This window comes from Macaca nemestrina, chromosome 17, assembly GCF_043159975.1.
Source record: "Macaca nemestrina isolate mMacNem1 chromosome 17, mMacNem.hap1, whole genome shotgun sequence".
Classification (NCBI taxonomy): Eukaryota; Metazoa; Chordata; class Mammalia; order Primates; family Cercopithecidae; genus Macaca; species Macaca nemestrina.
In genome coordinates this window covers 78853728-78881594 of record NC_092141.1, presented here as the reverse complement: position 1 = coordinate 78881594, position 27867 = coordinate 78853728, and the positions used below count along the sequence as shown (strand labels likewise).

The 27867-nt window shown below is 36.1% G+C and overlaps 1 protein-coding gene across 1 annotated transcript in view; it reads right to left on the bottom strand.

Moving 5' to 3' along the window:
- The window catches only part of LOC105469070 (potassium inwardly rectifying channel subfamily J member 16), a 209297-nt gene that overhangs the window by 143968 nt on the left and 37462 nt on the right, over positions 1-27867 (bottom strand). Inside the window, exons 2-3 of the mRNA XM_011719654.3 lie at positions 8067-8168; positions 6978-7111 (exon numbers count right to left, since the gene is read on the bottom strand). The gene's annotated coding sequence lies outside the window, so the exon portion shown is untranslated. The remainder of the gene's footprint in view (positions 1-6977; positions 7112-8066; positions 8169-27867) is intronic.

The window sequence follows — 27867 nt, the reverse complement described above, 5'->3', positions numbered from 1 at the left end:
AAAAAGAGTCTTTCGCTATCTCAGCCTATTTCTGGGAAAATGGGGGAATCTTCGATCTTTGGAATCACTTCTTGTCTAAGAAAGGGTGTTGGATTGAGTTGCTATTGGAACTAAATACATCATTGAAAATTCAATGGCCAAAAGATCCATTCCTTAAATTAGACTCCTAAAAAATGAGAAATAAAATAAAATTTTAGAGATCCTTTATTCCAAATAATAGGAAGTTGGTATTAAAAGAATCATATTAATGTCATGGCAAACCTTAAAAATTATTTCAACTAAAGAGCAAAATCTGAGATAAAACAAAGTTACACTCATGCAGGCCACTTTGGATTCCATGCAACATTCACAGTGGACACTGCTCATTTTGTAGTCTGTTGATTACAATTCCCATTGTGGCTTAGGTTAGCTTTCTGCTCAGGGAATTACTCCCTCTTGGTTTGATATTTGTGTGACTCTTGGGATACCAATTCATTACTAATCTTTTTCCCTTCCTTGGACAGTATTTCATTTCCTGTCTTCTTCCATCTGTGGGAGGTACACAAGGTTTTGGGGCCTTTGTGTGTAGATGAACGGCTGAGAAGCTGAGACCCTAGAGAAGATGGCTGGACAGACATATGAGTTGTACTCCATTTTTAGCTGGTGAAACCCTCCTTTATTTAAGCTGTCTTTAGAATGGTTCTGGATTTTGTGCAAAGGCCATAAATATCAGCTGATTGTCTTGGCTAAAAACTGATAATAAGATACTTGAAAAGATGTTTTAAAGAATTTTAAGGTTAAAACTCAACTTAATTAAAAGCTAATATCCACGCTATATATTATATAGTGTACTATATATATAGGATATACATATATACAATTATATATAATTAAAAGCTGATATCCAAGCCAAGTCACATATATGTGTGTATATGTATATTTTACACACACATATACACACCCACACACACACGTATATATAAATACACACATATTTTTAAGGATTTTCTGCTTTTCTCTTTAAATTCTGTTTCTGGGATTTTTTTTTTTTTTTTTTTTTTTTTTTTGGTGAATAAAACTCTCCACCTCCCACCCCCAAAACAAAAACAAAAACAAAAACATGTGCTTGTATGTTTGTCTGTTCAAGTGCTGCTAATAAAGACATACCCAAGACTGGGTAATTTATTAAGGAAAGAGGTTTAATGAACTCACAGTTCCACATGGCTGGGGAGGCCTCATAATCATAGTGGAAGGCAAATGAGGAGTAAAGTCACATCTTACATGGTGGCAGGCAAGAGAGAGCTTGTATGGGGAAGTCCCATTTATAAAACCATCAGACTCATAAGACTTATTCACTACCATGAGTACAGTATGGGGGAAGCTGCCCCCATGATCCAGTTATCTCCACCTGGCCCCACCCTTGACACATGGGGATTATTACCATTCAAGGTGAGATTTGGGTGGGGACAAAACCAAACCATATCATTCAGCCCCTGGACCCTCCCGAATCTCATGTTCTCACATTTCAAAACCAATCATGCCTTCCCAGCAGCCCCCCAAAGTCTTAACTCATTTCAGTATTAACTCAAAAGTTCACAGTCTAAAGTATCATCAGAGACAAGGCAAGTCCCTTCCACTTATGAGTCTGTAAAATCAAAAGGAAGTGAGTTACATCCTAGATATAATGGGGGTACAGGCAGTGGGTAAATATACCTGTTCCAAATGGGAGAAATTGGCCAAAACAAAAGGGCTACAGACTCCGTGCAAGTATGAAATCCCAAAGGGCAGTCATTAAATCTTAAAGCTCCAGAATGATCTGCTTTGACTTCATATCTCACATCCAGGTCATGCTGATATAAGAGGTAGGCTCCCACAGCCTTGGGCAGCTCTTCCCCTGTGGCTTTGCAGGGTACAGCCCCCATCCTGGCTGCTTTCAGGGGCTAGTGTTGAGTGTCTGCAGCTTTTCTAGGAGCATAATGCAAGCTGATGGTGGATCTACCATTCTGGAGTATGGAGGATGGCAGCCCTCTTCTCACAGCTCTACAAGGCAGTGCCCCAGTGGGGACTCTGTTTGGGGCCTCCAACCCAACATTTCTCTTCCATACTGCCCTAGCAGAGGTTCTTCATGAGGGCCCCACCTCTGCAGCAAACTTCTGCTTGGATATCCAGATGAGAGGCATGCAATGCATATAATAATCACATCAGGGTAAATGGAGTATTCATCTCCTTAAGCATTTATCCTTTGTGTTACAAACAATCCAATTATATTCTTTTATTTATTTGAAAATGTACAATTAAATTATTTTGACTATAGTAACCCAGTTTTGCTATCAAATACCAGGTATTATTCATTCATTCTTTTTTTTTTTTTTTTTTTTAACCCATTAGCTATCTTCATCTTCCCTACCAACCCCAACTACACTTCCCAGCCTCTGGTAACCATCTCTCTATACTCTATGTATGCAAATTCAATCATTTTAAATTTTAGCTCTCACAAATAAGTGAGAACATGAGATCTTTGTCTTTCTATACCTGGCTTATTTCACTTAACATAATGATCTCTGGTTCCATCCATGTTGTTGCAAATGACAGGATCTCATGCTTTTCCATGGCTAAATAATACTCCATTTTGTGTAAGTACCACACTTTCTTTATCCATTCATCTATTGATTGACACTTATATTGCTTCCAAATCTTGACTATTTTGAATGGTGTTTCAGCTAATATGGGAGTGCAGGTGTCTCTTCAATATATTGATTTCCCTTCTTTTGATCATATAACTAAGGATAGTATTGCTGGATCATATGGTAACTCTATTTTTAGTTTTTTGAGGAAGCTCCAAACTATTCTTCAGAGTGGTTATACTAATCTATATTCCCCCAGTGTACCAGTGTTCACTTTTCTCCACATCCTCTCCAGCATTTGTTATTGCCTGTCTTTTGGATATGGACAAGTGGGGTCAAATCAAGTTTAAAAGCTTCTGCAGAATGAAGGGAACAATAAACAAAGTGAAAAGACAATGTGCAGAGTGGGAGAAATTATTCACAAACTACTCATCTGATGAAGGATTAATAATTAGAATATATAAGCAGCCCAAACAATTTTACAGGAAAAAATCTAATAATTTGATTTAAAAATGGGCAAAAGATTTGAATAGACATTGCTCAAAAGAAGACATACAAATGTCAAACAGGCATATGAAAAGGCATTCAATATCATGATTATCAGAGAAAAGCAAATCAAAACTAAAATGAGATATCATCTCTCCCCAGTTCAAATCATTTGTTCATTTTGTTTATAAATTTTCTAATTTAATTGCTTTTTTTAATTAGTCAAGTGCAGTAGTGAGAAGGGGGAAGAGCAGAACAAGAAGTAAGATCTGTAATGAACTGTGAACAATCAATTGAGATACTTCACTATCTTCAGACTGGCCTGTTTATTTTTCTTTTAATGTTCAATTTGAGAGTTCTTTGTGTATTCCAAGTAGAAGCCCTATGTTGAATCTTGTGATTTGCAAATATTTCCCTCTAGTCTGTAGATTAACTTTAGATTAAATTTTCATTCTCTAAATGTAGTCTTTCACAGAGCGAAAGTTTTTAATTTTTGTGAAGTCCAATAGAGTAATTATATTCTCTTATGAGTTGTGCTTTTGGTGTCATATCTAAGAACTTCTCATCTAGCCCTACTTCCTAAAATTTTTCTTGTTTTATACTAAAGTCTTTTAGTTTTATATTTTATATTTAAAACTATATTACACTTTGAATTACTTTTTGAATGAAGTAGTAGGTTTAGGTTGAGATTAAATTATTTGCCCTTGGATATCTAATTGCTTTAACATCATCTGTTGAAAGAACTGTTCTTCCACTGAACCGCTTTTATAACCTTTTCAAAAATCAGCTGGGTATATTTGTGTTGTTTAGTTTTGGGTTCTCTCTTCTGTTCCATTGATCTATGAGTCTATCCCCCAACCAATATCAAAATCTCTTGATTATTGTAGCCGTATAGTAAGTCTTAATGTTGGATGTAATAATCCACCCCACTTTATTCACTTTCAAAGTTATTTTACTTAGTCCATGACCTGTGCCTTGAGACATAATTTTTAAAATAAATTTTACTATATCTGCAAAAAAAAATTTTGGAATTTTGATATCAATTGAATTGCACCTGTTAATGAAGTTGAAAAGGACTGACATCTTTATTATGTTGATTCTTTCTATCCATTACAAGGTCATCTCTCCATTTATTTAAAAGCCCTTTGCATTTGTTCCTTTGGGTTCTGTAATTTTTGGCATAGAGGACCTATGTGTACATTGTTAGATTTGTACCTAATTATTTCTCTCTTTTTTGAAATAATTGTAAATAGTCTTGTATTTTTAATTGTGTTTTCCACATCTTCATTGCTAGCATATAAAAATATGATTTATTTTCGTATGTTGGTCTTGTATCCTGTGATCTTGCTAAACTTACATATTAGTTCTGGGAGTGTTTAAAAGATTGCTTGGAATTTTCTATGTATACAATTATGTCATTTGAAATAGAAACAGTTAAATATTTTTTCTATTCAAACTGGCTATAGTTTGAATGCATCCCCCAAAGTTTTTGTGTTGGAAACTTAATCCCCAATGCAACAGCGTTAAGAAGTGGAACCTTTAAGAGGTGATTAGGTCATGAGGACTCTGAATGTATTAATGATGTATTGCAGAAGTGACTTAATTATCTCAGGAGTGGGCTCTGGATAAAAAGGATGAGTTTGGCTCCCTCATATCATCCCTTCTCCATTCCTCTCTCTCTTTCTCTCTTGTACCCTCGCCCTTTTGCCTTCTGCCATGGGATGATGCAGCAAGAAGACCCTCACCAGATGCAGGCCCCTGCACCTTGAACTTCTGAGCCTCCAAAACTGTAGGAAATAAACAATTTTCTTAATAAATTATCCAGTCTGTGGCATTCTGTTATAGCAACACAAACTTAACTAACACAAATTTCAGTGTCTTTATTTCTACTGTGTGCCTTATTGCACCAGTGAGAACTTCCAGCACTATGTGGAATGAGAGTGATGATAGCAAACATCTTCGCCTGGTCCTGATCTTAGGGGGAACTGATTCAGATTCTCACCATTATGTATAATGACAGCTTTTGTGTTTTCTGTAAATGATCTTTATCAATTTGAGGATATAGTTCCCTCTATTACTTATTTTTAGAGAGGTTCTTTAAAATTATAGATGTTGAATTTTGCCATAGATTTGATCTTCATCAACTGATATGATCATGTGATTAGCCCGTTAATATGGTAGATTATAATGGCTTATTTTCAAATATTTAAAAGCATTGCATACCTGGAATAAATCCCACTTGGCTATGGTGCATTTTTTTTTTTTTTACATATTTGCTGGATTCAAGTTGCTAATATTTTGTTTAGAAATGTTGTGTCTAATTTCATGTTATATATTGATCTTGTACTGTCTTCCTCTTGTACTGTCTTTGGTTATAATATCAAGGTAATTTTGGCCTCATATAATGACTTGGAAAGATGCTGTAAAGAATTTCTATTTTTTGGAAGATGCTACATAGAATCAGTGTAAGCCCTCTTTAAATGTTCGGGAGAACTCTAAATATTGGAGTGACTTGGATCTTGGCCATAAAACCTTGATTCTTTTCTATCTACATTCTGCCCTCAGGAAATTTAACTTTAGTCTATTTTAAAATATGTTTCACCTGCCAATAAATCCCAAATTTATATCCCCAGCTCCATTCCGTTGCACTTAGAATACATCAAACTTTCCCAACCATAGGGTATCAAATTCCTCACTGGCCTCATTTTTAACCAGTTCTTAAGTTAGGTCCCTGTTTGTCTGCTAGGGTTGCATAACGAATGACCATAGGTTGAGTGGTTGAAACACCAGAAATTTATTTTCTCACAGCTCTGAGCAAGGCTAGAAGTCCAAGATGAGGGTGCCAGCAGGGCTGGTTTTTGTTCTGGTGAGATCTTCCTTCCTGCTTTGCATATGGCCTCCTTCTCACTGTGTCCTCACATGGTCTTTACTCTATGCATGAAGAGAGAGAGAGAGAGAGAGAGAGAGAGAGAGAGAGAGACAGAGAGAGAGAGAGAGAGAGAGATCTGGTGTCTTTTCTTATAAGAACACCCATCATATCAGATTAGTGCCCTGCTCTTAGTCTTCTTTTAATCTTAGTTACCTCCTTAAAGGCCATATCTCTAATGCAGTAACAGTGGGGATTAGGGCTTCAGCATATACATTTTTAAGAAACACAGTACAGTCCCTAGCAGGACCTACTCTTACTTCCTAGAGTCTATACACCTTGATTTTCTTCTCTAAATCAAGGACACCCAGCTCATTCCTGTCTTAGGAATATGATTTTGTGATTGCAATTCCTGAAGCAGTCTTTCCCTGAATCAACATGTTTGGATCATTTTTATTTATTATATCTCAGCTCAAATGGAATCTCTCTAGTGAGTATCATGCCCTGACAGCCCAAGCCAAAGTTTTCTCTACATCTTGGTCATTGTTTTCTATCCCATTGCCTTGTTTAATTTTCCTTATATAAGTTACTGCGATCTAAATTATCTTTTTCTCTTAATTGGTTTACATTCTTTGTGCCTCTGTCTCTAACACTAAGATATAAGCTTCATGAGGACAAGAACTGTTTCTTTGGTTCACCTCTATATTCTGTGTCCCTTGTCCCATTTCTGGTACATGGTAAAGGACAAAAAAAAAATTTGATAAAGTTTGAATGAGTGGGTTTGATGTAGTTAATGCAGGCAGATTGCATGGGACCTATTCAATATATGGGTTTCAATGTGCTTCATGGTCTTACAAAGTCCGGAGAAATGAGCCATGAATAAGAACCTCTGGCTTGTATTTATATTTTCAAAAAGATTAGTGAAAATAACTTTATAATGTGTTGATTGTAGAAAATACATCTAAGGACTTTAAATTCCTATTTCCTAGGGTTCAGGGGGAAAAAATGATAGCAATACTAACCATCTTAATTTCTTCTAGTTTCCCAGATCAGAAATGAAGACAAATAGCACAACTTCATTCTTTGGATTCTTCCTTTCTAATTTATCATCCAGAAAGTGCAAAGGACAATGGATATTCATCTCCATGTATACAATCTAAACAGTGCATGTGAAAGGAGAAGAGAAGAAAAATATATACATATACCACATTATTTTCGAAAAGGAATCGTATTCCTTACCCACAGAGTGTCCTCCATTGTGAATTTTATGATTAATCATCCATGCACCTGAATGTAATTGGCTTTGTTAGTACTTTACTTATATTTTGCTTCCCTTTACCTGCAAGATAGTTGTTAATGGACGAAATTTGTTCTAAGTGAAGTGATAGGGCTTCAATCTTTGAATAAAATTGGGATTCATAGGAAATTTACATTTGTATCTTTCAGAGTTATCAAATACTCAGGGGCTTGTAAAGAGCACAGAATGTCATTTAGATTGAAGTCAAAAAAATAGCTTATTTTTCTTATGCTGCATAAGAGATTTAAACTTTTAAGAGATTATCTACATGAGAAGCTTTGGTAAAAATTTCAATGCTTTCTTGAAAACACATGATCAGAAATGCTGAGGAAAGATACAAAAACTTTGCTGGGTGATCATTTTCAGGTTATTAAACTCTTAAATCATGTATTTTTAAATGATTTATGTTTGTGGAAATTTCAGTAATGAAATAAAATTCAGAAACATCTGCTTCAACAAGCACATTCTCCTGAATTCAGAAAACTGAAATAATTTGTGAGCCAAGTCTATGTTCACATATTTTCTATTTCAAATGTAAATTAAATATAACACTTGGGAGATTATGAAGAATATAATTTGGCCCGGAGAAAGTGGCTGCCTCAATTGAACATTCTTTCTTAGACTGAAGCTGCGTCCATGTTCCTCGGTAGGCACCCAGAACAACTCAGGTCACCGTGTGATTTCCTAAAATCAGGAGATCTTTTGCATGGCACGCTCCCTCAAAGTGAATAATGGTTGGCTTCCGGAGCTAGATGTTTTCTGGACAATTTTTTTGTAACACATCATAAAAATGCAACCCCATCTTCTTACTTACCTTAAGCACATTTCATGTCAGATTCATGGCTTTGTTTCCACATATTGCCTTCCTAACTACTTCTCCCGTGAGGGGCGAACCCTCTCCTCATGATCAATATACCTATAGCATGGAAGGAAGAAAAACAAAGGTGTTGGAAGAAGAAGATGGAAAACCCATCCTGATGAGACAGTTGTTGGCTAGTTCTTGAAGACAGCTGTACATAAGACTGTATTACCAGCAGATGTATTTTAAAATAGTGACATGATCACACATGAAGCTGGCCCAGCAAAATACTGTTCCTGCACTAAGATCCAAGATCCCCTGAGTGACGTAGAAAAGGCAAGAAATTGTTTCTATCGATAATGAACAGACAGTCAACACATTAAAATAGGTTTTCAAAACATAACAGACACACAGGGTATGTTGTAAGAGTTATAAAATAGAAAAAAAATTATGTTTAGGCCAATCTTCAGTTTCTTTTAGTATACTAATCAAAGAGCTTAGAGAATTGCATATGAATGACAAAAAACTATACGTAAGAGAATATAAATATATATACAGGCAGATATCCTAGATAACTAACATATTAAGCCTTAGAAGTAGTAAAGTATTATTATTTTGCAAGATTTACAATAATGATTCTGATCCAAGGGCTATTTTCCCCCCAGAGGACATTTGACAATGTCAGGAGACATTTTTGGTTGTCATGATTGAGGTGGGGCTTGGAGAAGCTACTGGCATCCAGTCAATAGAGGCCAAGGATGCCACTAAACGTTCTGCAATGCACAGGACACTCCCTCACCCACATAAAGAATATTCTGGCTCAAAATGGCAATAAAGTCAAGACTGAAAAAACCTGATTTAGACATATCACTTGGGCAGACATACAAATGGACTTTTAAGAAGTCTTAAGTCTATGGCTGAGTTTATTTAGGGGAAAATATCAGATACCTTGCAGCTAAATAAAGAACACTTTTTTCCACCTCAGTTCTCAAAAAACTCAGTCAATACATTCATGTTCCCACTGCCACATCATAAAAGATATGTTTGTTTATTGAATTTCCTAGATGAGGGAGAATAAGAAAATTTCAAGTTATCTCAATCATTTCCAGAGGACCTCAGCAACTAGGACATCATACCTCTTATCTGAGGAAAAAAAGAAGGCAAACATTTCAGGACTTTTCTTTTTTTTTTTTTTTTTTTTTTTTTGGCTAAAACGGAAATGCTACAAATGCATTCACTTTCAAACTGAGATGCAAGGGCATTTTATAAGTCTTTTGAATGCCTCTCCAAATTTTTCAGGAGTTGCTACATTGAAAGGCTATAAACTTAGTTGCAATAAAATAGACATTATTTTTAATTGTTTCCTCTCAGCCTTATCACATATATGTACAAAAAAGAGTGGCATGGAAAATTATTATTTACAGTACTGAACAGCTTTCATACTGTCATCATTCTATAATGTAAGGTGTTTCTGCATTGAAAGAAAATATACTGGGGCAGCAATGTGAGGAAAGAAAAGCTACAAACTACCAGGTGTTCTTGAAACCTTGTACAGATACTTATGCAAATAATGTGTATTTTTTGTAACTTCACTGATTCCAGGTATCATTATCGATGTGGAAGACTAGGCCAGAAGAACTTGTCTCCAACTTTGAAGGTCAGTGTTAACCTCACCACATCCAGGCTCTCTGAACATTGAGGCTGCCTAAAGAATAGTTCCAGGAACTTATCCAATTTGATTTGCTTTTCCAATATTAAAATTTGGATTTTTTTAACTGAACATGCCAATTCCTAAAAAAAAAAAAATAGCATAAGAAAAGAAAACCAGGGTTTCTTGCACTAAATATCTGGGGACGCCAAACATGCCCATCAATGAGTTGGACCAAAAATCTCTGAGCTTGAAGCTTTGTAAATAGATAACTATTTTAGCTAGGCTGATTTTTTTTTTTTTTTTTTGTCTGTGAGTTCCCCTTGTTCCATCTAAACTTTTGGCATTCTAAATGTGTATTATGCAGGTTAGGTCACTTGATAATAATGACTGCACTATACATCTTATTTGACTGATTGGCTCTGTACTTAAAGAAACTGTATGAATGTTCCATTTTCAGCCATGTATAGTCACAGTATACATTATCAGGGTGATATTCAACTGAACTGCAAATACAATCTTAGAAGTTTTACTGTTGTAAAAGATTGGGAATCACAGGAATGCAGTGATCTGAAACTATTAGCCATGATATTATGTCTTGTTTGCTTTCATATGCAAATTAAAACAAAGCAAACCAAAAACTGCAAGAAGAAAATAATATGATATAAATAAATTTGGTAAACCTAGCAAACAAGTAATTTTCTATTTTTTGGCATTGTCACTTCTCTCCTTACCTTTGTTTATTACTAAAAATGATACTGTGTTCCCAATGAATTTCAGAATAAAGAACAAAGTGAGTGACGTAAAGTACAGATAATACTGTATCTTACAATATGTGAAAATTGTTTTACAATGATTGGTTTCTTTTCATTCAGACTTCAAACCAGGGCACCAAACAAGACCTTCAAGGTTCAGAACAAAGTCAGTGTTGACTGACTTTGAAAGACATACAAAATTGGATTTATTACTGAAATATAAAGAAATATACAACTGAACATTCATGTTAGAAATGTTTAATCACAAAAAGATGATATTCACAGTTATTTCCATTAATTTATTTCTACGGAATCTTTGCTGTGTAATTTGTATCTTGGTTACTCATTTTCATTTGACTGAAAAATAATCAGAATACATTTTTTAAAACCACCCATTGAGGTTCTTTCACATGAGAGGCAAACAATTTAATGATGACTTTCTAGCATAAGCTGCATTCCAAGATATTTGACCTGTTACCCCCACATGGGACCTGTATATTCTCCCTCAAGATATGTCTTTGGTCTCAAGACACAGTCACAGGAGCACCAGGTGAATGTGTGGGAATGGTTCATGCCAAGACACTTTCAGTCCTGGGAATGTGATCCAAATCACACACCATCAGCTGCTTGGGAGTAGCTGTCATCTTCCTGTAAGCGTAATAGCAGATTCAATCTGATATTGAAACGCATGAGGCTGACGAAGCCCTTTGCTGCAGCAACATGCTAACTAGAAGGAAACAGATCAGGACTTGGGTGTAGCCACTGGAAAAGAGAAATAAAACATGCTGGGACATACTTGATGGTTTCAAAGACTTTGAACAGAAGAATTCACCCACATATTGGGTTGTAGCAGGATTAATTAGTAATGCTGCTATAACAAAGCATACTTAGAAAACAATGATGTATGGCAATCTCCCTCTCATTTTCCTATTATATACACATAAAAGCAGACGAAAGAGCGCAGATGCCCCATGGTTCTAAGTGTCTTTGTTCACTTTATGCTAAAAATGTATCAGGAGGGAATGCATCCTTCATTTTCAGTTAGTTATAGTTCGTTTTCATTTTTATTTTTCATAATGGACTTTTATTAATCACCTGCTATAATTTGAATAATTTATCTCACTAAATTCATCACATAAAGGAGGAAGCCATGGATCTGACAGCTTAGGGTGACAGGCTAAGCCTTGTGTTAGAACTGCATGAGTATTTTTCTTTCCACTATTCCATAGCTACTTTCAAACAGGTTAAAATTACCTTTCTAAGCCCTTTGTCTTCTTCACAGAGGATATTTTTCTGTATCATTGTGGAGCTTGTTTGTGCATGGAGAAAACTGTAACCTTCTGGTGAATTACATTAAGAAATTAAATATAAACCTAACTCATACAAACACCAACAGCAAATGGAAGGCAACTAACTTTGGTGAGCCCTGCTAGATATTTTACTTCCCAACATCCCTTTAATTTCTGTCCTTGTTTCAGAAGTGAAAAAACAAACAAACAAACAAACAAAAACAGATGTTTGGGGCGATTCAGAAGTCTGTGGAAGTTGAAGGTGTTAATAAATGATACTCAGATCTGCTTTATTCCCAAGTCTCTTCTTTTCTTTCTACACCACAAATTCTCCTTTGTAAAACTAAAAGAGGGTAACAATAATTCCTGGATGCCTTGTTCAGGCAGAGGCACTAACTCACATCATAGAGCATCCAGTTACTTGGCGATCTCCTTGGACTCTAGAAGCCTGCTCTCCCTTTGTCCAATCCACAGCATTGCCCACACCATTGAAATCTTACAAATGTTTTTCCGTTTGTGGATTTTGAGAATTTCAACATTGAAATTTTATCTAACTGTTGATAGTACTATAGTATGTGTTTACAAAAAAAAAAATTATTTTAAAAAATGGAATTCATTTGGGTTTCTTCATTATATTCCTATAGATTTTTTTTCCTGCAGAAACCCAGTAATAGAACCTAGTCTTTCTCTGGCAAGTCCCCATAATACATTTGGTACTTGCTCTTTAAAAAGGAACAACCATTAAGGGTAATAAGAATGGGACTAAATGTCTTCTATGAAAAGATTCTGGAGACGGTGTCAGTGCTTTCTTTAAACATTCCCTTAACATTCCTTAGAAAATATTATTTTTAAGGCAATAGCACACCATATGAAGCAAAATTGTAGTAAAAAGCTTTTATTTTGTTACCTTCTTAAAGTGCAAGAAAGGTAAAGACAATTGTTAAAAACAGAGTCAAGCCTACTGATGCATAAAGCTATGGTTTGAAATTCTGATAAAAACAATTTTCATCATGCTGGATCAGCTAACTTTAAACTCATAAGTGTCCTTGATCTAAGTCTAAATAAAAATAAAATGCTTCAGAAAAGAAACACCCAGTATTAATAGTTCTTCTGAAACATTTTTAATTTTTTCCATCTGGTTACTTCCAAGAAAAACTATTCAGGATTTCCAAGTAATGAAGAATCAAGCTAGGTAAGTCCTACTCACAGAATTTCAGAAAAACTACCAGAGGGAATAAAAAGTGCTCTTAAATTTCAAAGGCACAAGTTTTTCCCCACCAACTCTAGCACATTTCATGACCTTATAACCAAGGTCATGCAAATAGATGATCCACCGGAACAAATTATCACAATGGCTATGCAATGTCTCTAGCTTTTTATGATAGTGTTGGCCAAAGCAGGCTAGATGGCAATAAGAAAAACTAGAATTTTTATATGGCTAATTTTCAATCATACGCAGACTCTGTTACCTTAACAAGCACAAATATCCACACAGTAAATTATCCATTTCACATTTATATTCTTCGGATAATTAAAGGCATTATTTTTACAAAGAGAAAAAAAAATGTTCCTCTTTGATTCTCTATTAAAAGCTCAAAAGTTGGGAATGAGCAAGAAATAGGAAATGCCTATTCCAATAAGTAATGAAATTCTTTATCTAAAACTGCCTTTGTATCCTCTTCCACCCATGCATGCAATTGACGTCATCATTGTCACAACTTAGCTGGATTATCCAATTTATTGCACATATATTCTACTTTATAAGTAACTGCAAATGACAATGTTTCTAAATTTGCTATCACTGCATGACAAGAACACCACTTCTTTCAAATTTATATAACTTTTGACTCACATACCTGCAAGCATATCTGTCTGTCTATCTATCTATCTATCAATCAATCAATCATCTATCTACCTACGTCCCTATATATCTATCTGTGTAGAAGTCATTTAAAATTTGTATCAATGTTATGGGAAAACACTACTATTTTCTGTATTAATGAATGAAAAAATTGAGTCACAAAAGGTGAAGTAATTTGCTGAAGGTACTACAACTAATAAATGGTGAAACTTGGAATCAAAATTCTGTGATCTGACTCCAAAAGTCGAAGTCTTTAACCACTTGTAATTTTAACTCTCATTATGATATGTATGTACTCTATTACAGCAATTAACATATAAAGCAATTTTTAACTTCTGCACAATGGTGCATCCCTTTTTGACGAGGATACATTCTGAGAAATTTATCATTAGGCGATGATGTTATCTAAACATCATAGTGTGTACTCACAAAAAACCCAGATGGCAAAACCTGTATAGCGGGTTGCTGCTCTTAAAACTGTAGGCAACTGTAACACAGTGGTAAGTATTTGTGTATCTAAACATAGAAAAAGTACAGTAAAAATACACTATTGTAATCTTACAGGGTCACTGTTGTATCTACAGTTTATTGTTGATGAAACAAAATTATGTGGTACATAACTGTGTATGTTTATTGCCCTAATAGTTTGTAAGCTCCTCAAAGAAAGAAACATTTTCATTTCTACATAATGAGCAGCTATCACAGGGGCTAGCACACAGGTAAAAGAGGTATTTTTAAATAACTGTGTAAATGGTCAACTAAACGAGTCACATTAAAGTCATTTTTGTTTCTCTGACAGCTCTGGATTTTCAAGGTTGAAAAAAATACTGTTTGTCAAAGCCAGCCTACCAAATGGTTCTCCCAGTGATCCTTATCTCCTAATACTGTATAGTCCTTCCATATACTGTATCACAGTTTGTGTGACCAACAGAATATGGCAGAATTGATGGTTGGTACTTCTGACATTAAGTTATAAAGGGCTGAAGCTTCCCTTTTGGACCTCTCTCTCAGATTTCTCATCCTGGGAGAAACCAGCTGCCAGGTCTTGAGGAACACTCAGGCAGCACTGTGGGGAGACCCATGTGGTGAGGAACTAGAGCCTCTGGATAACACTCAGCAGAAACTGAGGCCTTCCAACAACCCCATGAGTGATACTAAAAACAGATCTCCCAGCTCCAGTCAAGCCTTCAGAAGACTGCAGCCTGGTAACAGCTTGAATGCAACCTCACAAGAGACGTTGAGCTACAAGCAGCCAGCCAATCCACTCTTGGATTCCTGACCCTCAGAAACCAATAATAATAAATGTTTGTTGTTTCAAGCTGCTAAGTTTTGTAGTAATTTGTTACAGAGCAATATGTAATTATCATCCATTAATATTAACAGTGAGATGGTGGCAAAATACCAACCCACAATGTGGAAGTGGCTTTAGAACTGAGCAATGGGCTTTGAGGAAAGGGTTAGTGACAGTCTGTAGTGCCTTGAACACACCGTCAATAGAAGTCTTGTGGTTTTTCCTAAAGCTACAGGTGAGGGCCCACAGGTAAATGAAGTAAATGTTGGAAACAAGAGAAAGAGGGATCTCATTATGTTGTAGTAAAAAAAAAAAATAGTCATGCTTTTGCCTGAAGTTATGTGGGAAGTAGAAAAAGTACTCAATGAACTGAGTTATCAATAAAGATATATAGATATCAATAAAAATAGATAGATATCATTTCAGCAAGTGATAGTTATATTAATTATTGTTGTAACATTGTAAAGGAAATCTTTAACAGGAAGACAAAAGGGCCACTTCCATGGTAGATTTTGATACTCTTCAAAATATTTACTGCCTCACATTGAGATATCCTTTTCTCTTGAGGAAGAGTTTTACACCTTCATCCTGCTGAATTCTGACATGTATATGTGACTTGCCTTAGCCAATGAAATATGAGTGTGGTAGTGGCAAACACAAGTTTTAAGAGCTAGAACATGCTTCACTATTTTTATTTTCCCTATGATGAAATAAATAGATAAGATTCACTCCATTAGTCTGGGTCCTGGAATGAAGATTTCTAAAACCAGTCAGCAATGGGGATGTAATGTAAGCAAGAAATACATGTTTGTGGTTATAAGCCACTGTCATTTGCTTCCTAACCTAGTGTCTCCTGATAGGTTCAATTTCAGACAAGAGGTAGAATTGGAGGATCAGGAGTACTTTGACTCATGGACCACTGGAAGAAGACACTACAGATAGATAATATTGCAGAGACAGGGGTATCAAGGTGTATGAGATCATGAGAGGATTGTGGATGTCTCAAATGTAATGCAGAAATTAGAGCAGAAGCTCTAACCCAGCTGCCATAAATTATAAATCAGTGCTTATAGTTGTATGATATGATACTCAGATCTTATTGTTTTCTAGCAAAACTTGATTGATATACCACTTGATATGGTTTCTCTGTGTCCCCACCCAAAATCCCATCTTGAATCCCTACATGTCAAGTGAGAGACCAGGTGGAGGTAATTGAATCATGGGGTTAGTTTCCCCCCATGCTTTTCTCTTGATGGTGAGTGAGTTCTCACAAGATCTGATGGTTTTATAAGGGGCTCATCCCCCTTAGCTCAGCACTTCTCCTTCCTTCCGCTTTGTAAAGAAGGTGCTTTGCTTCCTCTTCACCTTCTGCCATGATTGTAAGTTTCCTGAGGCTTTCTAGCCATGCTGTGAGTCAATTAAACCTCTTTTCCTATGTAAATTACCCAGTCTCAGGCAGTTCTTTATAGCACTATGAAAACAAACTAATATGCCACTGAACTCCAATTCATAAAAATCTGAAATGTCAATAACCCACTACCTCCCAACTCTATGTTCATTTTAAAATAGTTGACCACAAGGTTCCAGACAAAATTCACCATCTTTTAAGTAATAAAGAATTAATGAAAGAAAATTCTCAAATACTATATTTAATAGGTTTTAATTTGGGGGGTTATTTTTTAGTCATTCATCCATGTATGAGTTAGTTTGACCGGGTCACCTACTCCACCTTAAGAAAATTTGCCCACCTATCATGATAAGGAGTCACTGAATTATGAGGAATAGAATAATATGCCCCAATTCTACATTACAGAGTTAACAATGACAGTAGTTTAGAAGATGAAGGTTAAGTCCATGAAAGCACAAGGAAGGAGATCACTGGAATAGTTTAAGGGAGATGTGTTGCATTCATAACCGAAGAAAGTAGAGAAGTAGGAAGAGACATTAAAGAGAAAAGAAGTGGGAGAATGTAGTCATTGGGCGGAAATGTTTATGACAACATTGTAGGAACATGAAGTACAATATGTATCACTTGTGTGAGATTAAATTTTTATTCAGGAATGGTCACTCCATTCTTTCTCATCTTTCTGAGAGGAATAGGCATTAGCAACACTTGGGCATGTAACATACAATAATGGGGTGGGAATGACCTATGTTCCAGGCCTAGGCCTTAAGTGGCATAATTTTTTTTCTCTCTCATCATCTTTGGGACTTCTCATCCCACATCATGAGAACATTCCCCATCCAGCCGAGTAGTCTCAAAAGATGAGAACACTTGGTGCAAAACTGATCTGAACACGTGGCTAGAACCCAAGACCAGCTGATCTCAGCCAAGATCAGCCAAATGTACCCTTCCCACCCAGCTGCCCTAAGTCAGAAATCAATGCTTATAGTTGTGTGACACTCAGATCTTAATGTTTTCTAGCAACATTTGATTGATACACCACTGAAATTTTTAAAAATCAGAAATGTCAGTGACTTACTACTCCCAATTCTATGTTCATTTTAGAATAGTTGACCACAAGGTTCCAGACAAAATTCACTATCTTTTAAGTAAAAAAGAGTTAATGGAAGAAAATCCTCAAATATTGCATTTAAAGTGTTTTTATTGTGGGGTTTACTTTTAGTTGTTTATCCACATGTAACTATGAAGAAAGACATATAGTTGCACTTGTTCAAATTTCACCTCAAATCTGAGAATATGGATTTTAAAAATTATTTTAAGTTATCATGAGAAGCAACAGCATAAAGCCATAAAAGCAGTACATATGTAAATGATAGTTTTACTTAGTCTTTAAGAAACAAGCTTAGGTGAATCAGTTATATGTTTCTGGGATATGGTCTTGTCCAAAACCCATTAGAAGAAGCACTTTTAAATTTTCAAACTTTACATCATTTTTAAAAGTTCTTTTTGGCTCTCTTGTTGGTTTGAAATAAGGCACATAATGTTTTCATCTTTATTAGTACAAATAAGAGCAAATAAAAGAGTGATAATATATAGGGAGAGAGTTTATTTGCAAACTTTTAAAAGTAGTTTAATACCCAATTCATTTGCAGATTATAGTCTAGATAATAAGAGCACATCAAAAACTGTAATAAAAATTATTGAACGGTTTGCAAGATATATTCTCTTATTTGAATTAAGCCTACTTCAGGGGGTCGTGATTTTTCCCTTTTTATCTAAATGCTCATAACCTGGATAATAGCCCTGGTTTGTTTCTGAAATATTTTATTTGGGTTTTGTAATTTGACAGAAATGGACTACAAAGAAAGCAAAGTGAACTGCTATAATGCATGTCTAAAATCTATGCCAATGATACCCAGGTGATGCAAAGGTTACTAGAAAATGCCAACTGATTGGAATGAGCACTGAATTGATTGGTTAACACAATATCTTGGGAAAACAATTTTGTCTGTGATATATGAGGAAGCCTCAATTTGGTGCAACCTCCTGTTTAGATGTCCTAAATGTTTGTGGGTTGGTGTCACCAATATATTCCCCCCAACTTTCAGCTTTTTTAGTTTGTTTTTAATTATGGAAGTAATATAACAGCATTATGGGAAGATTACAAATAATGTAAAAGAGATTTTAAATCATTTTAACATCGCTCCTATTTTCACTTTTGTGTGTCCTTTTGAGTCTTTATTAATAGAGTTTTTTAATTCATTACTAAGTGCCAGGCAATGCTTTAGTGCATGTAAGTCTCACGAAAACAATAGAAAGTATTATCTGCTTTTCAGAGAGATGAGTTGGAGACTTTAAATAATGTCCTTAAGGTTACCGAGCTACCAAGTTCCATGGCTGTGATAGACGACTAGTTGTTTGATTTCCTGACCCAGACCTCTTAAATATGTACCTTATGTAGTTATAAACATAGTGTAAATACAATTTTATGTTCTATTTTTCCAACTCAATGTTGTATTATATTTTCATGCACAAAAACAGTTTGTTATTTTAGTAAGTTGGTTTTCTTTAATTTAGATATGCCTTAACTTTCTCAACTATTCTCCTATTATGAGATATTGGATGACTTTCAAATTCCCATTTTCAAATTTTATAGTTTTCAAATTAACACTATAATTACTATCTTAATGCACCGAGCTTTTACATAATTTAGTCACTTCTGTTTTCTTCCCCAAGAGGCTAAAGGTTTGGAAATTCTGAAGATTTTTAAAAATGTGTAACATCTAAATGGGACTTTTCCATTGTCTCAGTTTGGGCTACGATTTCAAAGCTCAAAAGTGTATGTGATAATTACTGTACCTTCTGAAGAGAGATGCCTGATCTTTTAAATGTGAGCAGCAAAAGGGTTTTCCCAAAACAGATTCAGTTGCTCTTAGTCCTTCACCTACCTTCCCTTATACAACAAAAAGTAAGTATTCATTAGCAGAGTTGATCAACTACTTTTTTGGAACAGTTGTCAGCATTGTTCAGTATTTCTCTTTCCTTCCTCCATGCTTTCTTAACTAACCTCAGGCCAAGAAAGGGAATTTAGATCTTGACATGTGAAGGATGTGTAAAACAAAGAGGCCAGCTCTTGCCTGCAAAATTTAAAGACAGGAGATTGGCAGGAAATAGTCCTGATGGCTGAACACGGAGAAAAAGTAGAGCCAGTGTGGACCCTACAGAGGACAGTGAGGCATGAATTACCTGCACGTAAGATCCCAGCATGTGACTTACATCCAAGGGCTAAAAGACAACAGCACTAAGAGGCTACAGGAAGATTACTCAAGAAGCAGGGGTTCAGGTGGATGGCATTCATAGCCAGCTAGTTGGGACACTGCCCAAGTTAGTGAATAATATAGCAGATTGTCTTCCCTGGCTTTTTCGAAGAACCTACAAAATATTCTCAGTAGGAAAACAGCATTTAGGTATCTGCCTGGCTCCAGATTACAACTGTGTGGATTGATAAATAACTTTTCAACCCTGGTTTCTCATATCTACCCAACACCAAGAGGGGGTCAAGAAATAACATCTTGAGTAAGGGAAGGTGAAAGAATAAAGTGGAAAAATAATGAAGTATCTACTTTCCTTACTGTAATTTTCCAAGTACCACATCAGGGGTCCAGGGGAGAAGCTTAAAAGAGGATGAGACAATAAAAGATTTTGTGGTTTTGTTTTGTTTCTTAAGTTTGACTAGGCTTTTGTACATCAGCTCTACTGGTAACCTAAAGATTGATTTATCAGAAGTTTTTGTCCAGGGGCAAGGATGGAAAATTCACCACAGAATTTAACAGGCTGTTGCAGAAGAAAAAGACCATCATTTCACAATTTCACCCACTAAATTCAGGTTATTCAATCAACAAATACACACATTTTCAAGTTGCATTCTAAAACAGTTTTACAAATTTATAATATCATCAGCAATGAAGGATAATCAGTCTGATGATACTCTCGCTAGCTTTAAAAATTCTATTTCTGTATTTACCATAATTTAACATGTGAAATAGGATCTTAATTTATGATACTTTCTTATTATTATCATAATTAAACAGTTTTCATTGGCATATCTGCTATTTTTATTTGCTCATTTATACATTTACTATAACATCGACCAATAAATTATTGTTAATTATGCTAATTATTTTCTTATAAATTTGCATGAGGCATTAAGAGATGAACTCAATCCCCTATTTAATGTAACCATCACTGTAATATGTGGCTTGCCTTTCAACAGAAAATAATTTTTTTACATCAGAAATTTTTTAATGTATTGAAATTTCAACTGTCAATTTTTTCTTTAATTTCAAACTCTTAGGAAGGAAATGTCCATTTGTTTCTTTATTCTTTTGTCATGAGATTTCTAATGTTTAAATGTTTATTTTCCATCTAAAGTTTATTTGTATAAAGCTCAGAATCTGATCAGCATGAGTTGAGTATAACAAATTGGCTGGAAAAAACCTGTTGTTTGCAGGATATTTCAAGTTTCATCAATATTCATATTCTATTAATATTTTAAAGCCCAATTATTCTCTCTCTCTAGCAAAGGCTGAAGTGACTTTTAACAATAGATTTTCTTTCCAGAAAAGAAAAAAAAAATCCAAACAATTTCTCCCTTTGTAAGTATAGAACTGCCTAAGCTCAGTCTCTCTTTTTCTGCCACATTCACCCTCTTCCTCTCACCCTTACCACCATTAGAATTTACACACCATCCATTGTCAGGGACGCAAACTCCTCTACAGTTTGTTAATGTCCAAGAAAGGCCATCACCTCTGAATCATTTTTTCCCCCCACACATAAATCCTTGGGCCAACAAAGAAAAGTGGTGTTTTTCCATTTCCATAATTCCTGTTATTTTAAGTCTATCCCTTAACCAAAGTGGCTTTTTGGTTTTTTTTCCTTGATAACTCACAGGTTCAAATGTAAAAATTTATTATTACAAGGAACAATTATGAGGTTCAAAGCATACTGTGTGCATTCCATGCTCCTAGCTTCTGGTACTGATATACGGAATAAAATATTTGTGGTTGTCTATTCGCATGAAGTGGATGGGATCCAACCGCTGGTGGTGAGAGGCTTAATGAATGTCTGCCTTCGTCAGACCCAACAGGGATCTAGCATCATGGGAGGTTGCCCAAGTGCCATATTGCAGGCATCTCAAAAACAAACTTTTGACCATTTAACTTATTCTTTCCAGTTACTCTTCAACGTCAACAATAACAACCACCAAAGAAGAAAAAATGGCTTTGCTTCTTTTCTTACTTTAAATATTGTCCCGGATTTTAAGATTTCAAGATCTCTTCCCCAAAACATTGGACTAGAGAAACTACTGACCTTTTTGAACACCTTTGGGTTTTGCTTCTTCAGTGCAGCATGTTCAGTTTTTTTGTTTTTGTTTTTGTTTTTGTTTTGAGACGAAGTCTCGCTCTTGTCCCCCAGGCTGGAGTGCAATGGCACGATCTCGGCTCACCGCAACCTCCGTCTCCTGGGTTCAAACGATTCTCCTGCCTCAGCCTCCCGAGTAGCTGGGATTACAAGCGCCTGCCACCACGTCTGACTAATTTTTGTATTTTTTGGTAGAGACGGGGTTTCACCATGTTGGCCAGGCTAGTCTCGAACTCCCGACCTCAGGTGATCTGCCCGCCTCAGCTTCCCAAAGTCCTGGGATTACAGACATGAGCCACTGCACCTCACCATGTTCAGCATTTTGATAACTCCCTGCTCATAAAGTCTTCCTCATTTGATGAGACACTTCATTTACATGGTTAAACGAAACAAAAACAAAAACAAAACACAACATTCTTAATAGTTGCTATTTTCTTGCTGTCTCTGTTTACTTTTTTTTCTTTTTTTAATAAGACTAGGACATAGTAGTTCCCTCTTCAGTGCTCCTATATAATGTTTGTAACTGCATAATAGAACAAAAAATGTATTTTACTTACTTGTGTGTATGTTTGCCTCGTCTGGAATACTGAGAGCTTTTTGAGGTTATAGATATATCCAGTGCTTTTTATTTGCATAGCACATAACATAAAGTCCAATACATAATAGGTAGTCAATAATGCACTTAAGTAAATGAATTACCTCTGATTTGTGTATGATACTTGGAATGCCTCAAGATTTTTAAATCATCTGCACATTGATACCATACTATCAACAGATCTTCTGCTGTTAAATGTTCAATTAACTATCAATAATAGCTCTTAATACTCTAAGCAATACTGTCCGACAATACAGCCGAATTTGGCATACCCAGATACTTAGTTTTGTGCTTTTTGGTGTGACAGAGACTGCACATATGCACTAAAATCCATTGGCATTTCCCACTGGGCACACACACACACACGTGCACACACGTGCACACACAAATACATTTTCTATCATACTTTGCAATTAAATATGGCCATATGACTTAATTGTGACCAACAGAATGTGGGCAGAAAAGATGTTAATTAATTTCAGGCCCATTTTATCACAATATCCCACAAGTGATTCTTGTTGCTTTTTTCTATTTGTCCCTGAAAAGGGAAGGATCTGAGAACCTATAATGCAGCCTTAGGATAAAGATCAGATTAAGGAAATGAATATTCACAAATGTTATTTCAGATAGCCTCATGGAGGCTGATAGATGAGGCTGGAACAATGAAGGTCCAGGTCATGTTGTTTCATGGCAAAACGTATGGTAAAACCATTTCATACGTTAAATAGAAAGGCACAACACACCTCATGAGCCTATAAGCCTGTAGTTTTTGGACGTGAGGACAAGAGATTGATAGGAGAGTAACAGTGCCTATTTGCTACTACTGGCCTTTGTTAGCAATATATTACAAGAAAGAGATGAGCACAGACAAAAACAGACTTATTTTGAAACAGAAATTGAAGTGGATATGTATCCAGAGATCAATAACTTTTAGAGTTAATAAACCTGAGTGCTTCTGCATCCTAATTAAGACAAATTGGAAAAGGCTCTGAATGACAACAATCAAATAACATTATTGGTAAAAAAAAAAACAGACAATTTAATATAAAGATTAGATTAAGGAAACAGTATTTAAAAATATTATTTCAGATAGCTTCAGGGAGGTTGGGAGTGGCTTAGAAGGTTATAGGTGAGGAAGCAAAAAATAAATCAGTCATGAGAATTATTACAATGAGAAAACTTCAAATGTAGTTATTGGTACATGGAATTGACTAGAAGCAAGACAATTTAAATGTCTATTAGTTTGGGGAAAATTGTTTCCCTAGGGATTCTATGAGCATGGACTAAAAATACTGACTTCTTAAGCTTTAAGACTAGTACCGGGTCCCCCAACTTTTATCAGCACCAGACATAATCCCCAACTCCCACTTCCTGAAGGTCATGGGAAAGACAGACAAAGAAGAATCTCTCAGAGGCTGGAATCAGCAACCATGGAGAACACTGAAGAAAGGAGATTCTAGGGAGCATAATTTAGGAATAAATAAAAGATTTTTTTTCCAGCCAAATAATAGGACCCTTAATATCTGCCTAGCAGGATTTCAAAATTGCTATGGTTCAGTAACAGCTGAATGCCTCTCATTTTTTCCTTTGCCAAACAGGTGCCTAAAATGTTTTCCTGTATCTATGTATTGTCCCTGCATGATATGTGTATGCATGTGTGCGTGTGTGTGTGTGTGTGTGTGTAAATACATATCATTTATAGGTTCAAATAAGCCACTTCAATTCTGGTCTAGAGAGATGAGCATCACTCAAGGATCCTGGACTTTGAGTTTTATGCAATGACTTGTTGGGACCTTTAGTTTTCCACCTTCAGAAAGGACACCTGTGTTCCATGTGTGGCAGGAAAAATGGAATAGATGCTTGGTGAACAAATGGATAGAATTGGCACAGACTGACTAGCTCTTCATCAAATGTATTTTCTTCATGTTCTAAGCACATAGATAGACTATATTTCCTAATGTCCACTGTACTTAGGTGTAGTCACATAACTAAGTATTGTCAATGAAATATAGGTAGTAATAATTTTCACTGCCTCCAAGCCTGGTGTATAAAACCACACACACAAAAACCTCTCTCTCTTTCTTCATGTATTAACTGAACAGGGAAGGCTATCAAGCTCAGTAGGAAGGCAGATACAGAAGATGAAAGGAACCCGAGTCCCTGAATAGTCACTTAGAGGATTGCTTTACCAGAAACTCCAGATGTGAATAACAGATAAACTTATTATTTAGTTAAGCCATTGCTATTTGTAGCTTTTCTCTTACACTCTGTGTTAAGCAGAATGACAACACACCCTCAAAGATGTCCACTTCCTCATCCTTGGAACTTGTGAATATATTAAGTTATATGGCTGAATGGGGGAAATTAAGGTTGTAATGGAATTTAGGTTGCTTGACAGCTGATCTTAGAAGAGACAGGTTATCCTGGGTTATCCAGATAGGCTCAATGTAATTACACGGTCCTTAAAAATGGAAGAAGGAGCAGCAGAGGAGATGAGAGTGATGCCATATCAGGACTCAACTCACTGTTGCTGGCTCTGAAGATGGAAGACAGGGGATAAATGCCAAGGAATGCAGGTAGCCTCTAGGATCTGGAAAAGACAAGGAAATGGATTCTCCCTTAGAGTCTCCAGCAGGGAAGGTAGCCCAGTCAACACCTTGATTTTGGTCCAGTGAAAAACACTTCAGACATCTAACCTAAGATCCAGAAGATAATAAATTTGTATTATTTAAGCCTCTAAGTTTGTGGTAATTTGCTACAGCAGCAATAGAAAACTAATACACAGCCATTAACATTACATTTATTAAGTTTAAATTACATGGCATTGTATAAGTCCCTCATGCATCTCCTCCTTTCAGCCCATCAAAACATATTCTCAGATTGTTAGTTCATATTCAGTATAAATTTCTATATAACATAAAATTAATACCTTCCAAAGAGATTTGAACTTTAGGGGGAAATCAAGTATTATAGTTAACACATAAATCTCTACCAGATGGAAATTCAATCTGGCCTAGAGACTGGGAGAATTATTTTTGCATCTGAATGGCAACATATAGTTCTCTTAGTTTACCTTTCAATGTTCCAGAACCATGCTTTCTCTGATTTTAGATTACCATTTGTTAAGGAGTAAGGAAGATGGCTGGGTGCGGTGGCTCACACTTGTAATCCCAGCACTTTGGGAGGCTGAGGCAGGCGGATCACCTGAGGTTGGCAGTTCGAGACCAGCCTGACCAACAAGGAGAAACCCTGTCTCTACTAAAAAAAAAAAAAAAAAAAAAAAAAAAAAATTAACCAGGCATGGTGGCACATGCCTGTAATCCCAGCTACTTGGGAGGCTGAGGCAGGAGAATCAGTTGAACCTGGGAGGCAGAGGTTGCGCTGAGCCGAGATGTGCCACTGCATCTCCAGCCTGGGTGACAAGAGTGAGACTCCATCAAAACAAAAAAACAAAAACAGAGTAAGGAAGCTACTAAAACTGGGGAATTGAGCTCTAAGATATCTAAGCAACAACAGAGATAGGTTACCTGAAAACAGAAAAATTACTTAACCACTCTGGCTTGTTTTCCTTTCTCCAAGATGAAAGCCATTAGTGTTACACTAACTGGTCTGGTAGATCTCTCTTGGTTCTAAGCTGCTATAAAGCAGATGAGTCTATATTTCTCTAGTGGCTCCCATGCAAATTAGTTTATTAGCAAATATAAATTTTTACATGTTTGACTTTTTCCCACTCTAATTGTTCTTATAACTGATATGCAACTAAGAAGAAATGTGACAATAGTGGGTAGTGACAGAATGATCATGCAGGTATTCAAATTCCTTCTTCACTTAATTGTCAACTGGTTAGGAGAAGTGGGATAACTTCCTCTTCTGATGGAGGGAAAAACTGACCAAGGCATTGTACATAAAGTTTCATCAGCAGACATCAGACTTGGTTCATACACGTGGTAGTAACAATCAAGCAAAGATGGAGGAAAGACAATAGACAGCATCTGGGAAATGGTACTGAGAAAGAAGTGGGACACAAAATCTCCATTAGCAGAGAGACAACAGCAGTCTTTGTGTGGTTTACTGTTATAAAATTCTGAATAGGAATTCTGTTTCACAGCTGTTACAAGAGAATTGAAATACAACTGTGTCCAATAATTGAAAAACAGCTGTTCATTCGCCATGTCTAAAAACAATTATATAGGAGAAATTGGCTTGGCAGTACAGCAAAAAAAAAAAAAAAAAAAAAAAAAAAAAAAAAAAGTGTAATTACTTTTAATTGCCAAAGTGGGGAAGCAATCCGACAGTGGAATACGAAATTGTATGACATCATGAAATCTACTTTTCTGATAGTTGAAAAAATGGTTAACATTTTCTCTGCCTGCTATGCTCTCTGAAGGCAGGAAGGAGTCCCAGTTCATCTCTTATAGGCCCTTGGAGAGAGCATTGTGATGCCAGTTTCATTTGTCTATTTTTCCTCCATATATGTACACATAGTGTGCACATAACTGATATGTTTTCTTAAGACTTCCCTTTACAGTAGCTATTTCCCACTCTGCTGCAGACGAACAAAAACAGAAAACTAAAGGGAAATCAGCGTTGAGTCCTGAAAGTTGTGCCCTGCAGTGGGGATTCCACATGAAACACAAAGACAGGACACAAAATATGCTACTTTTCAAGTCACATTTACAAGATTTCTCTTTTACCATAATTCACTCACCAAAAATACAATTGCATAGTCCTTTAGCATTCTGCAGTATTTCTCAGCACCAGCAAACAGGCAGTAAGGACTTTTTCACCAAGAGCCAAGAATAAAGAGACTTTGTAGCCTTCTATGAGGATCTGCTCACTCTGAACCGTCAAGTAATCGTGGGAAGTTGATTGTCAATGCTCGGGTAGCAACCCTTTCGACTATGTGATGACCTGCTTTTTTGCTTGCTTTCTATTAAAAAACTGTATTTGATTCTGTGCAAATTCATAAACCAAACACAAAATTCAGGGGTTAAACAGTTCAGTAAACAGATGAGACAGACATGCTAATACACTGGAAACATGCTATTTAAATTCAGACTAGTTAAACAGGATGCCCTTTTGTCACTGACCAAATTGTTAAATTGGTGCCTTGGCAAGAGCCTTTTGTACTCGTCTGAAGATTCCCGGGATCCAAACCTCTGTGGTATTAAAACAAACAGAGTAAATATTTTCCTTGAAGTTTACATCCAAGGTCTAAATATTTCCAAGCATGTCAAACTCACTTTTCTCCACCGCTCCCTGCAGGGTCCATGTAGACTTCGGCTGCCAAAGAACCCAGTTGAACTTGCCTTGGGAGGGGCCTCATCCCTGAAGACAGGCAAAGCTCAGAGCCAGAAGCAGAGCGTCTTGCAGCTGTGCTGCTCTGCTTGGCAGAAGGAACTCACGCAGCAGCAGGTGTGCTATCTGCTGACTTCAACACACTGAGAGGGGGGAAGGCTCTGTCCTTGCTGCTTGCTCCCTGAGCTTGAATATCTGCCATTCCCTTTTACCTATTTGCAAAGAAGTGCCAAGAACCTACCCTGGGAAACCT